The 15,112-nt window shown below is 43.0% G+C and overlaps 1 pseudogene; it reads left to right on the top strand.

The window, feature by feature from the left end:
- Positions 1-13,128: 13,128 nt before the first annotated feature.
- On the top strand, positions 13,129-13,364 carry LOC139957856 (U2 spliceosomal RNA; annotated as a pseudogene).
- The last annotated feature ends 1,748 nt before the right edge of the window (positions 13,365-15,112 follow it).

Here is a 15,112-nt window from a genome sequence, read left to right as displayed (position 1 = left end):
AGAGCCGAATCGTGTTCATAACATGACGTCAAATGACGTCATGAGATTAGGAAAATTTTCAGCCGAACGAACTTTTCAAGCCCCAAAGAGGGTAATTAAATCTCAATTTTCGAAGGGAAAAATCAAATTTTTAACTGGCAGAATGGTTGATATATGTTCTAGAGAGCATGCTTAGATGGATCCCAAAAAGACTGGAAGTTGACATTTTCTTGTCATGGCCACTTTAATGTTATTATCAGTGCAGTAAAACAAACATTCACTACCGAAATCCCGAAAGAGCTTACAATTTTCCAGCCAAATTTCCCAACGCTACTAGCACTTCAATTACGAATGACATTTACCGGTTTTGATAACGATGTTTGTACGGTCATTGGAAATTTCGACAAATTACTAACGTTATGTTTTTATTACTGAATAGCCTACGTATGGTATTTGTTTCGATACAGCCTTTTACATGTTTGGAATATAGCCTTAATGCAGTATAACAAATACTACCGTACCGAAATCCCGAAAGTGCTAACAATGTCCACAGCCAAATTTGCCCACCAGATTCTGGTCGATCCTTTTCGAAAACAAGAACGTTTCTTTCCCTTTGATTGTTTAACTAACTGGTTTGCATTTGTTGTTCGCCATAACATTTGTTATGCTTGTTAACTCATTTTCGATCAAAGATTTGTTTTGTTTATACTAACTTTGTTCCGTCATTTTATTTCTTCGTTGTTTTAATGCTCACGTAGAAATCAGCGGCGTAACGCCTATGGGCTCGGACGGGGCCCCCGCTGCACTGATGTACAGAACTTAGTTCGTTGGAAAACAAACTATAAACGAGACAATGGACATATTTTTTTGTACGTGAATCATATGCCCCAGTTACTGCAAATCTCGTATCCTTCTTTCCGCACAACTGACTCAAGTGCCTGAGGTACACAGTGGAATTTCAATGAATTTCAATGAATTCGCTCTCGGTCAGGGTTGCCACATGACATTGGCCGATTACTGGCCAAATGCCACAAATTTGGCATATTTTGAACCCCTTTGGCTGATGCTTTCCTCAGCTATCGGCCAAATCGCCGATGCCTAAGATTTGTGTGTGGATTTGCATGTTTCCGTATCAGACAGTAAATCGAATTTGGCATATTTTCCACCGTTTTGCTGATATTTTGCCCAAATTTGGCCGGTAAAAAACTCGCGTCAGCGAGTTCAAGTGGAAACATCGCAGAGCACGGTCTGCTCGAATTCACGGATTTCGCGCCTGGAAAGACGGAATGGACCCGGAGAAGAGATTCGCAGCCGAAACGTTCTATCGAGTGATTGACAGCACTACCATCCAATTGGAAGAACGCTTCAGAGGCCAGCAGGTAGTCGCTGATACCTTCAACTTCGTTCACCCCAAGAATCTTCTGTCCCTTGACATTATTGAGGTCCGTAAGGCTGTCAGAGTGTATGCAGACAAATACAAAGGAGACATATGCACAGACGGCGTGGATGTAACAAACTACACAACTGACCTTGTTAATGAGATTGAGTCGTTCCGTTGGTGCTATGGTGATAACGTGAGAGACATATGTCACACGTTTCTGAAGTGCTGCAGCTTCTGAATGACTGTGACCTTAGTATCTACTCGATCAAAGCTGTTATTGGCTGTGGTCCTATTTATTACACTTCCAGTCACAGTGGCGACCGCAGAAAGATCATTCTCCAAGTTGAAGCTAATCAAGACTTACCTACGTTCAACCATTTCTCAAGACCGGCTGGATTCGCTGGTTATCCTTTCCATCGAGAACGAGGAGGCATGGTCACTGATAAAGATGGACTAATCGATATGTTTGCTGACAAGAAGGCCAGGCTCAGTAAATTCAAGCTCTAGCCTTTCCAAGTTCTCGGGAACTTGGATACCATTTGTCCACAGGAGTTACGCCACGGGTGGAAATATACATGTTTACGTTAATTGGACATTGGTCATTTGGTCTTATTGTCCTTTCAGTCTGTTGATGTATTCTAGCTTTGCAACACATTTTTTCATGTATGACAGACAAAGCGGACCAAAATCCCCAAATCTCAGTCGATAAAATCAACACGAAATGTTCCATATACGGCTTAGATTGCACCAGAGAGCTTGTAAAACCCCAGAGCTTCCATGGCCCTAAAGCGGGCTACTCTACCACCATTCGCGACACCAACCACGAACCATGAACCGGGGCCATCCCCACCCATTCTGTCGTCATGGTACTCTTCTGAAATATTCGATGACATTCCCACTACGGAATCAGAGCAGATTCCCGTGAATCTTGAGACAACTCCTGTAATTGATGAGCAGTAGTTAGGGCTTCATGGTATTCCACAGCATGTTACAGCCTACATTTTGTCATTGGAAAATGAACTCAAGAAGACAAAGTCTTCACTGAACAATTTAGAGGATAGGCTGTCACATCTAGAAAGCACCCAAACCACACAGTTCAAGTTTCCTAAGCCTTCTTGCACTGTAGATGATACTAGTGCAGTAATAGGTGACGTGGGTCAAGGGTGTACAGTAAAAGTAGACTTGCTGAGGTACCACAACATCTGGGAAAAGTCAAATTCTGGGAGAGACTTAGTATTGAAATTAATGTCGGAGGTACTAAGTAAAAAGACGATGCCCACTAGTAATTTCTTCGGAGGACTGGTATTTAATGGCCAAACATGGGTTAAGAAATACTAACTTAGAAATTTTCTTCCATTTAAAGCCATTCTATATCAGGCCAACCGTGAATACCCAAACTGTTTATCAAGGGCTGAGGAGCAGAAGAAATTGCGTGATGCTGTTAATGGTAAATGCATAAAGGCTGCACAAATTTAAGGTTTAGACAAAGTTTCAATGGTTGAGTTTTTTCTTCATTTCGGTTGTTATTGGTTCCTTGCTAAAAGCAAAGGAACCTATGTATTCAGGTTGGCGTGTGTGTGTGTATGTGTGTGTGTGTGACGCTTTAGCTTGTATGCACGATAACTCAACAAGGGATTGACTGATCATAATCAAACTTGGTGGGTGGGTGGCCCATAGTGAGTAGATGAACCCTATTGTTTTTGGTGCCCACAAAGGTCACCAAAGGTCAGTTATGGTCCAACAACCCAAAATACTAAAACTGGTTAGGGGAACATTTTGAAACTTAACGGTCATGTGATCTGAGGTCACCAAAGGCCAATTAATGTTAAAAAACTAGTATTTTTGCGATAACTTGAGAACGAATTGTCCGTTAGGGTTGGGAGTTGCTTCAGTGTAATCCAATTGTCGACCCACATCTGGGTGACCCTTGACCTCAATTTGACATCTGGTGACCTTTTCATGTTTTGGGGATTTTTACAGTTTCGATGCTATTTTCAGATGTCAAAGGTACCTTCCGATCATAAATATCGATAGGTTGACCCCCCGTGTGACCTTTGTGTGCGAACTTTATATGGGGTCAAAGTTTTCGGTCGGAGTTAGGATGGCTGTACAGACTTATCGTGTTCATTTTTGGGATCAGCAGATCAAACTACATTTGAAACCAAGGTCAAAGGTCACATTAGAAAAAATGTGCTTAGTTTGGGAGAAAACGGGCGAAAAAGAAAATGTTTGGTTTTGATGCTAGATTTGGATATCAAAGGTACCTTCCGATCAAAAATGTCAATGGGTTGACACGCGGGTGACCTTTGTGTGTAAAGTTATACAAGGTCAAAGTTAATTTTCAGACATTTAATGCAATAACTCCCAGTGCCAAGGTGTAACAAGGTTGATATTTTGGGACAAGTTGCAAATGGTATAGAGGAATATTTTCAAACTTAACGGTCATGTGATCCGGGGTCATCAAAGGTCAATTAATGTTAAAAAACTAGTATTTTGGGTGAGAAAATGGGCAAAGAATAAAATGTTTGAATTTTTACAGTTTTGACGCTATATTCACGTCTCACCAATCAAAAATGTCAATAGGTTTACCCCAGGTGACCTTTGTGTGTGAAGTTATATGAGGTCAAAGTAAATTTTCGGACATTTAGTGCAGTAATTCCCAGTTCCAAGGTGTGACACGGTTGATATTTTGGGACAAGTTGCAAATGGTATAGGGGAATATTTTCAAACTTAACGGTCGAATTGTCTGTTAGGGTTGGGAGTTGCTTCAATTTAATCCAATTGTCGACCCGCATCTGGGTGACCCTTGACCTCAATTTGACCTCTGGTGACCTTTTCATGTTTTGGGGATTTTTACAGTTTCGAAGCTATTTTCAGATGTCAAAGGTACCTTCTGAACATAAATGTCAATGGGTTGACCCCCGTGTAACCTTCGTGTGCGGAGTTATACGAGGTCAAAGTTAATTTTCAGACATTTAATGCAATAACTCTCAGTTCCAAGGTGTGACACGGTTGATATTTTGGGACAAGTTGCAAATGGTATAGGGGAATATTTTCAAACTTGTCAACCCATTGACATTTATGATCAGAAGGTACCTTTGACATCTGAAAATAGCATCGAAACTGTAAAAATCCCCAAAACATGAAAAAGTCACCAGAGGTCAAATTGAGGTCAAGGGTCACCCAGATGCGGGTCGACAATTGGATTACATTGAAGCAACTCCCAACCCTAACGGACAATTCATTCTCAAGTTATCGCAAAAATACTAGTTTTTTATCATTAATTGACCTTTGGTGACCTCGGATCACATGACCGTTAAGTTTGAAAATATTCCCCTATACCATTTGCAACTTGTCCCAAAATATCAACTGTGTCACACCTTGGAACTGGGAATTATTGCACTAAATGTCTGAAAATTTACTTTGACCTCATATAACTTCACACACAAAGGTCACCTGGGGTACACCTATTGACATTTTTGATTGGTGAGACGTGAATATAGCATCAAAACTGTAAAAATTCAAACATTTTTTTCTTTGCCCATTTTCTCACCCAAAATACTAGTTTTTTAACATTAATTGACCTTTGATGACCTCGGATCACATGACCGTTAAGTTTGAAAATATTCCTCTATACCATTTGCAACTTGTCCCAAAATATCAACCTTGTTACACCTTGGCCCTGGGAGTTATTGCATTAAATGTCTGAAAATTAACTTTGACCTTGTATAACTTTACACACAAAGGTCACCCGGGTGTCAACCCATTGACATTTTTGATCGGAAGGTACCTTTGATATCCAAATCTAGCATCAAAACCAAACATTTTCTTTTTCGCCCGTTTTCTCCCAAACTAAGCACATTTTTTCTAATGTGACCTTTGACCTTTTGACCTTGGTTTCAAATGTAGTTTGATCTGCTGATCCCAAAAATCAACACGATAAGTCTGTACAGCCATCCTAACTCCGACCGAAAACTTTGACCCCTTATAAGTTCGCACACAAAGGTCACACGGGGGTCAACCTATCGATATTTATGATCGGAAGGTACCTTTGACATCTGAAAATAGCATCGAAACTGTAAAAATCCCCAAAACATGAAAAGGTCACCAGAGGTCAAATTGAGGTCAAGGGTCACCCAGATGTGGGTCGACAATTGGATTACACTGAAGCAACTCCCAACCCTAACGGACAATTCGTTCTCAAGTTATCGCAAAAAAACTAGTTTTTTAACATTAATTGACCTTTGGTGACCTCACATCACATGACCGTTAAGTTTCAAAATGTTTCCCTAACCAGTTCACAACTTGTCCCAAAATATCAACCTTGACGCACATTGGCACTGGGAGTTATTGCAGTTTTAGTATTTTGGGTTTTTGGACCATAACTGACCTTTGGTGACCTTTGTGGGCACCAAAAACAATAGGGTTCATCTACTCACTATGGGCCACCCACCCACCAAGTTTGATCATGATCAGTCAATCCCTTGTTGAGTTATCGTGCATACAAGCTTAAGCGTCACACACACACACACACACACACACACACATACACACGCACACACACGCCAACCTGAATACATAGAAGTATTTTGGATCCTGATTATGAGATATTTCGGACATGATATCCCTATTTTAAAGTTGGGTATATGCCGCTTGGAAACCTCGGGAAGTGCCGTTTCCGGCCATCTAGAGGGTTTGTAAAACCCAAAATTTTCTTGTACGCTTCGCGCCAAACCATGGTGGCGCTACGCTTAGATAGTCAACAAGGTCATATCCCCCCCACTCGGAAATACGGATCGCCGCCCATGGATGTGTGTTGCAATTGATATCAGGGCTTAGCATTACTTTGGCAAGAAAAGTTTGTGAGCATAAATTACTGTTGTTGTATTAGGGCTTTGTTAGAAATTTCCCTGTGAATGGAACAAATGAACAGCAGCAAGGAACCATGAAATGTTTTCATTCTGGTTCTAGAGAGCCTCAGAATTGTTAATGGTATTTTTAACTGTCATGTCAATGACATGCAGCTTTACTACCATGAGAGATATTTTTTTCGAAGCAATGTTTATTCCGCGACATTAGTATACACACAATCTATTATTAAATGTCAATACGTTTTAATTCATTACTACAATATATATTTTGACATGAGGAAGATTGAGCAATAAATGACTTTGTAGTTGGCTTTCGTGGAGTGCAGACGTGTTTCGCTCTCGCTTTCCATCTGATAACAGCTATTATTTCACTGTACTGTACTGCCCTATACTTCCCGCCAGGCGGGTGTGCGCGGCAGTTCGTATATCGTTATCGTATATAGTTATCGTATATCGTACTTTATCCAACCTGTCCTTAGTTTGTTTTTGTTACTCCTCTGTGGTCTAGCCACCTTCGGTATCATGGCATCGCGCCGTGATTCCAAAATTGTTAAGTTAACCTTCACCGGTGGACAAGCGGTTCCACCGGTGCAATTTTTTAGTATTTTAAAGAGTAAGGGTGTTGTTCTGCCTGGAGAGGTTGATGCTTTGCAAGCTCTCCAGGGTCGTAATACGTATGATCTACGTTTTACCAGTGACGTGACCCGGCAGAAGGGTGTCACGTTGCTGAGTGGGGTTGATGGTTTGACAGTTACTCCATACGAACGTTCCGTATGGGTAGGACTAGAGGTGCGTCAGGAACTTGTCGCAACTGTTTTAGGTCGGTTTGGGGCTGTCAAGGCTATCAAAATGTGCTCCTACGCACAGGCCCCTGGGGTGTTGAACGGGCACCGCCAGCTTCGGATCGACCTCAAGCAGGACATTCCCTCCTTCCTTTTTATTGCCGGGCATAAAGCTCACGTGCGTTACCCCGGTCAGCCCCGTACCTGTTTCAGGTGTGGGGAGACCGGGCACGAAGCCAAGGGCTGCCCGAACAAAGAGTGTGGGCGCTGCCTTCAAAAGTGTGGGCGCTGCCTTCGTCTTGGGCATGATACCTCTGCTTGCCCAAGCGAAGTTGTGTGCTCACTCTTTGGGAAGGAGGGACATGTCTTTCGCCCTTGTCCCTCCTCTTATGTCTTTATGACAAAGAGTGGGGGGTCAAGCAAAGGCGCCAAGTTCTGGCGCACCTACTGCCTCGGAGGAAGCTCCACGCAAGGAAGGGGAACCGGGTGGGAACCCGACAACAAACAACAACAACCCCAACAATAAACCTTGGATTACCAAACGAGTGAAAGACATTATCATCAGAAAGAAGGGTATGTTCTGGAAAGGATATCGGGAGGGATTAAAACGTGTCCAGGCAGACCTCAAAAGAGTTATACGGGAAGAGAAAGCACTATACCGGGAAAAAATCGAGGGCCACTTCACGGATAATAACATGAAACGAGCCTGGGAAGGTGTTAGACTCATGTCAGGATACCTGTGCTTTTTACGTGCTAAGAAACGGACACGGACCAAAGGTAAACAAAACCAAAAACAAACCCAGTCTGTAAAGCAACAACTGAAACCCATCAATCTCTCACTAACGCAGCGTTTAACGTGACGCGAAAAGGGCACGGACCCAAAGGCCAACAGAAGCAAAACAAATAAAACACTACAAACAGGCCCCAAAAAGCCAACTCCAAACCACAAAGAGAAAAATTAAACCAACCTATATTATGTAACGACCACACAGCCCCCACACCTACCAACTAACTCACTCCCAATTTCATCCGGGGAACGCCGTCCCGATAGTAGACGACAGGCTTGCGCCAGCGTCTACGAAAGGCAGTGTCGGGATACCTTAATAAATCCAAATCTTGCCAATTGCCGAAATCAGACTTAGCCTATGCCAATTAATTGAATGACATTTATAGCAGGTTTGACCAACAGCATGATTTTAATGTCGAACGCGACAACTTACAACAAATGTTTTCACATGCGGAATGTAATCTGACTGTAACCGAAGCTGAAGTCCGCCAACATTTCGTCCGACTCAAGCCATCGAAGTCTGCGGGTCCTGACAAGCTTCCACCTCGTATTCTCAAACTGTGTGCAATTGAATTGGCCAATATTTTTACCGTGATTTTCAACCGATCTTTTGAAACTCGTACTGTTCCTAATTTATGGAAACATCCGGTATTATCCCCGTTCCGAAAGCATCAACCATATGTTGCCTCAATGACCTCTGCCCCATCGCCCTCACTGCCGTGCCAATGAAAGTCTGCGAACGTATATTTTTGAAACACTTTAAAACATTTGTAGCACCATTTTTAGATCCTTTACAATTTGCATATCAACCGGGTCGTAGCTGCGAGGACGCCATCCTTGAACAGTTATACTCCCATCTTGAAAGTTGTTGCCGTGGAAATAATGCTCGTGTAATGTTCTTCGAATTTTCATCCGCCTTCAACACTATTCAACCACATATACTTGCCAATAAGCTCATTGAAATGAAAGTCCCGATCCGCCTTGTTCAATGGATAATGAGCTACCTCACAAACCGTTCGCAATCCGTTAACCTCAGCCCAACCTGTCGCTCCAGGATTACCTCTTCTAATACTGGGGCGCCCCAAGGTACAGTTCTGGCACCGTTTCTATTCACGCTATATACGTATGATGCCAGATCCTCGGAGAAAGGGTGCTCACTTATTAAATTTGCTGATGACACTGCCTTGGTGGGATTAATCAACGGGTCTGTGGACAGTGCCTACCACAACCAAATACAGTCTTTCGTTCAATACTGCGACTCGAATTTCCTGGAACTGAACGTTACCAAGACGAAAGAAATGGTGATCGACTTCCGGCGGAATGCTAATCCCCCACCACCAGCCATTATTAAGGGAACTCCAGTCAAACGTGTCGCGTCAAATGTATACCTTGGCGTGACTTTGAACAATGATTTATCATGGGGGGAACATATTGTTCGCTCTGAAATTTTGGAAATGTTTAATAATGCTACAATTTGTGGGGTCTGGCGTTATTGTCTTATATGCTGGGGTGAAAATGTAGTTAATTCGGAAAGAGATCGTATCGATGGAATTAGAAAGAAAGCGGAAGAGGTGATCGGTACTTCCCAGCCTACGGTAGACGAAGTTTATCAATGCTTACTCCAGAGTAAACTTGACACTGTGTGGGGGGACAGTGCCCACCCACTCCATGACCATCTCCATGATAGTTGCATGAGTAGGGGCAGTGGGAGACTGAGACTCCCATGCTTGAAAACCAACAGACACCGCAATTCAACTTTTCAACAGCAATCTTCAACCTTAATTTGTTACCCCTCTTACCATATTATCTGTACAGTGATATTTTTTCTATCATTTGAGAATGTACGTGCGAGTACACGAATTTCCATATTGGATCAATAAAGTTTTACTTACTTACCCACCCGGACAACTACCCCCTGGACGAATATACCCCTGGACATATGCCGTTAACTATAGGAGACGGATGCAGCGACGGATACGCCCGTCTTTTTTCGAGTTTAGTTTCCCGCGGGCCTCAGCATATACCCTGGTCCCTCGGGCAACTCCGAGAGCATATTTACAATTGGGTCAGGGTGACGGTTAAACTGGCACCACTAGGGTCGTCGTGTGCCCTGGCCCTTATAACCTCCTCCCGACTTTTAAAAAGATTCGAGCTTTTCATATATAAGCCCCCAAAACTCCTGGATACGGTTTGACAATGAACCGAGGCCCGGGGGTTGGGTTGGGAATTGCTCACTGCTGGTAGTAACTATTAATTTAATATTTGTTATAGTGACACTATTCTGTATTATTAATCTCCGAACAATTCCGGCTTATTGCGACTTACCATTTTCAAGTTTTCTTCTGAGTAATTTTACTTGATGATTTGTTATGTTATGTTAGTTTTTGTATAGCGCTTCATATGGCACAACCATCTCATAGCACTTTGAATCCCTGGTCATCTGGCTGGCTGCTGAGAATCCAGCGCACACACCTTAGTTACCTCACAGGTACCCATTTATTCACCTGGATGGACCTGGATGGAGAGGGGCAGTCGAGAAAAAAGTGCCTTGCCCAAGGACACAACATAACAGGATTATATATAAAACAACAGCATTAGCCACTCGGCCTCCACGCTCCTCTTGCTTTGCTTATTCTAAGCTATTTTTTGCTGTGAGTGCACGCCAATTTAGGATGGGAGGAGCAGAAGGGAGGGGCGGGGCAAGCACAACCAGGGTCCACCCCTCTAGTTTGGTGTGCATGATCATCATCCATACCCCCCCCCCCCCATGCATTGTTTCATGGACCACTGGGCTATCATAGTCGAACCTGGTTACGGTTTAGCCTGTTATACCAGCAGAATTGGCTGTAAGGTTTCAAAAAACCTATTCTCTGGTTATTCTGTTTGAATGATGATAATCTAAGATATCAATTTAATTTTCCCTAGTTATAATAATTCTACATTCCAACTATAAACAGATTAGTGATTGCTACATTGCCCACAAATTGCCACCCATAAGCCAAAGAATCATAGGATTTCCTTGTAATAATTATTACAAAGGCCGGTAGCGTCTGGCGCTTTCCCGGGAGTTTTCATGGGGTGTCCCCATCACCTTTAACAGATTTTCTACTGTACGAAAGTGTGCTTAGATGCCAAATGGTGTAATATGTTGCTCTTGTAAGGCAAGACTATACTAACATCATTGGCGCCGCCAGGAGTTTCGGGTAAATTTGGGGGATTTGGGGCATCCAAATTCATGGTGATGTCACATATACACAATCAGCATTGAGCGTGTATTTTTACTTTGAGGTATCAAAAAACTACACCTCAACGTCCCCACCCCTACAAAAATGTCTCCTAATATCTTCGCTTCTTCACGCCTCCATTTTGTGTGTTTGTGACGCTGGTTCAGGTTCAATTCCCATCTCGAGTATGGCTGTGAAAAGCTGAAATGTTAGTTTTTTTTCAATTTCCGGTGCAGTCCAATAGCCGTACAGCAGTTGTTGTTGATTCCATTGTAGTGGATTAACTGTGATTCGGGTTAACTGTGTTCATTAGTTAGGTTCGACAAGGCTCTCCTGCAGTGGCGACGGACAGGTTTCTACCTACTCTCTCAGCATTCCGGAAAGTGGCTAAAGGCTGAGAATTGACTCACGTCTGTTGGATTGGGACATTAAATGACGACCCCGGGAACAGGATGAGATTGTAATAGTTACAAACCTGCCTCTCTTGTACTCTGAGCACTGTGCGAAACTACAAGGAAGATTAAATCACAAACGAGACAAGTCGACAAGGGGCCCCGGTATATAAACACAAAATTAGTATACACGCAAGTCTGGTATATGCAAATTCGGTATACACACAAAATTATTTGCGCGACGACTTTCCATGGAGTAGCAGTTCCCTGGACGCACCAATAGAAAAAAAAATTTAGGCATGTGCAATAAATCTTCCTATGTAATATGTTATGTTATTAACAATGTTATATTTTTATCTAATAGTTGCTAAAGAATACTGATACTGATCAGCTTATAGGCAGGGACGTACCTAGGACTAAGATTGGGGTTGTAGGGTTAAAAAAAATCGACTAGGGTTAGTCTTTAAAGCCCATAAATTACGACTGCGGCACAAACTCGATTGCGCACGAAACGCAAATTTTTTTTCAGCCGTATTATCGTGTCCGATCTTACGGTCATATGACGTCATGCCGAAATACAAACAGAAGGTAGGCTAAACAAACAAAGTTAGAGACATCAGTTGTCATAAATGAAAAGAGTTGAAGTAAAAATGAGTAAATCAGACTTGCAACTTGTAATACATGCATGACATCATATACATTCTTACTTTCTATTTCAATCTTTAACTCTCAATTAAACTAAATATTCACAGAAGCACGGAGTGCCACTGTTCGACAATTATTCGCTGTTGTTAGACCGAAAAGAGACTGGGGATAGGAGAAATTTGTCATGTGGATATCACTGGCATGTGACGTGATTCTCAAATGAGATCTACGTCTACATACATTCTACATAAAATACGCGTTCTTCGCATTATGTGCAAAATGCGCTTTTCCCTTATACCCCTCCCCACGACCGTCACCATTTCCCCATTTCCACTCTACTTTGTAAATCAGACACGCACGCATGATTTCGCCATGGGGGTCGAATTCACGATACTGATCTGTATCCTGTGGGAGGAGTCTTAGGTGAGGGGTGACCCCTAATTTTCAATATTTATTTATATGATGGTCGTCCGAACCATTCGACCTCCCCCCCCCCAGCGTATTGGCCTGCATATATCTCATTTTTCGAAATACCCTTGGATGCAAATCGGATCAATCAGTTACCCATCCATGTACTAAATAGTTTTTGATCGCTCGTTCTTTTCACAATCGCTTTTGCGATCCCAACATTTGTGATGGTATTATTTCCTCTGTCCCCCCGCTTGCTACGCCAGTGGTCCCTTTCGCAGTACCCTGATCGGTACAGAGAGAGTTGTTTTGTTGATTTGTTAAGGTTTTACGGCTCAGTTTCTAACCAATCGGTTTAAGTTGCACCTGGCTTGTTTTCCCTACTCCATTGCTTGAGCACCAAGCACAATAGCAGGTTCCAGTCTTCGGTATGACCCAGCCAACAGTCGAACCCCTAACCTACCGGCTGCAAGTCGGATGCTCTAACCACGTGACCATGTAGTCGGTCGGAGAGAAAGGGGGGGGGGGAGTACAACTAAACGACAAATGCAAAGAGGTTGTCGGAACTGTAGCGAAATTTAATCATCAATTCTAAAAACATTTGCACTTCATCACAGTTTGTTTACAATTTTCAGTTGATTTTACTACACAACCATCAATTGCCTTCTCGGCCTTTTGGCTAAGATCATGTGTAGTATCTGTTCCCTTTCGAGGGGAATGGTGATGCACACCCGACGATGATCACACAGTCACAGTCCCGATGCAAGGGGACTGAGGCTAAGCGGATCAGTCGTTTTGGTAGTTTGGTTTTCGTGCCCAGGTTCTTTCCTGGGTGACGACTTCTTAAAAAGTACCATCAATTGCCTTTCACCATCAACAGACCAGCAATTCCTTTTGAAATCATCTGTTTTGTTCACCGCTGGTCAGCCTATTCAACATTGTGACTCAACAGAATAAATCAGGCAAGTCACCTGTTGTTGAAATATCTTCACTACCGTACCCTAGAAGATGTTTTTGTATCATGGCAACAACTGGCCAATCAAGAGACAGTCTGGAAAAAAAACACATGACTCAATTTTGTGGATACATACCATGTGCAGCCATTTTAGTAGAAGGACTTCACCCTGGAAGCAAGATTTTTCTGCTAGACAAATGCAACTGTATATTACAACTCGTCTGCACTACGTTATGTTTTATCAGCTGCAATAACTACCAAGAGGAATTCTCATATATATTTGATATCTTTCGATATTATTGGATATCCACGACGATGATATCCACGTCCACGACGACGAGTGGCAGTAGTATTATTGTTATTAACTATCATACTTTTAAATAAGGTGGAAGAAATCGGCCTGACATTTCGACTGTAGAAAACAGTCGAAACGTCAGGCCGACTTCATACATGTTATTCTTCAACCTTGGTGATTTTGTGGACAAGCAGCTTTTATCAGCTACGTTATTTTACTTTTAAATTTGGTTATAGAAGACGTGGAAAATCCGGCCAATTTCTAATTACTACATGAACTTTTGGATTGTCAGATGCTTTGGATTTTCAGATGCTGTAACGTTTCATATCAAAATAATAATCTGATATATCAGAATAATATATCTGATATATCAGAATAATAATCTGATATACCAGATTAAGAAAATTCTCTTTCATGGCCCTAATGGGCTTTCGTACTACAGAGTTTACCAGCTAAAGGTCCGCTTGGTTAACGGGCTCGTGGGGAGGGGGGAGGCTGGGGCGTATTCTGGTTTAGTTCGGGTAGTAACCTGGGTGAGGTATTTGTGCGGGTAGAATTTCCGGGGGTAATTGCTGGGGGGTGGGGTAAATTGTCCTCGGGGGTATTTGTCCTCGTGGGTGTATGTCCGGGGGTAGTTGTCTGGGGGGTATTTGTCCTCGGTGGTGTATGTCCGGGGGGTATTTGTCCTCGTAGGTATTCGTCCTCGGGGGTTTTGTCCGGGGGTGATTGTCCGGGGGTACTTGTTCCGGGGTATGAGTCCGGGGGGTATATGTCCGGGGGGTATTTGTCCGGCAACCCGCCAGGGTGCCCTCTGTCTCCATTACTTTTTGTATTGTTTAGCGAGTCCCTCTCTCGTCTTTTGCAAAGGGACTCAAGGCTTGTTCCATCCGTTGTGCCAGGGGGTGCCAAAGTGAAATGCGTTCAATATGCAGATGACGTCACGTGTGTTGTTTCGAGTCTGGGCTCCTTTCGTGCCCTCTCGCAGGATTTATCTATCTTTGAGAGAGCTACCGGGGCGAAGTTGAATCCGGAAAACACAAAGGGCCTTCGCCTTGGTAGCTGGAGATACAGAGACTTGCCATTCGGTGCATCGTGGTCGGATCAAAATATCAAAATGAATGGAATATGGTTCGGCTGCGATGCACCTTGTGATGTAACCTGGAACGAGAGGGCTGAGGAACTTGAGAGCAGGCTCGAAACCTTTGGCACCCGCTGGCTTTCGATCCTAGGGAAAGTCACCGTAATTAATCGTTTTGTTTCGCCCATCTTGTGGTACACGGGCGCGGTGTAGGTGCGGTTGGAGAGAGCGATATTTTCATTCAGAGCGATATTTGGTCAGGTGGTACAGAGCTTGTGAAAAGGGCGGTGATGTACAAAAAACTGGAGAAGGGTG

Source organism: Apostichopus japonicus, chromosome 17 (genome assembly GCF_037975245.1).
Source record: "Apostichopus japonicus isolate 1M-3 chromosome 17, ASM3797524v1, whole genome shotgun sequence".
Taxonomy (NCBI): Eukaryota; Metazoa; Echinodermata; class Holothuroidea; order Aspidochirotida; family Stichopodidae; genus Apostichopus; species Apostichopus japonicus.
The sequence above is the reverse complement of the archived record's forward strand: the minus strand, read 5'-3'. Positions and strand labels throughout refer to the sequence as shown.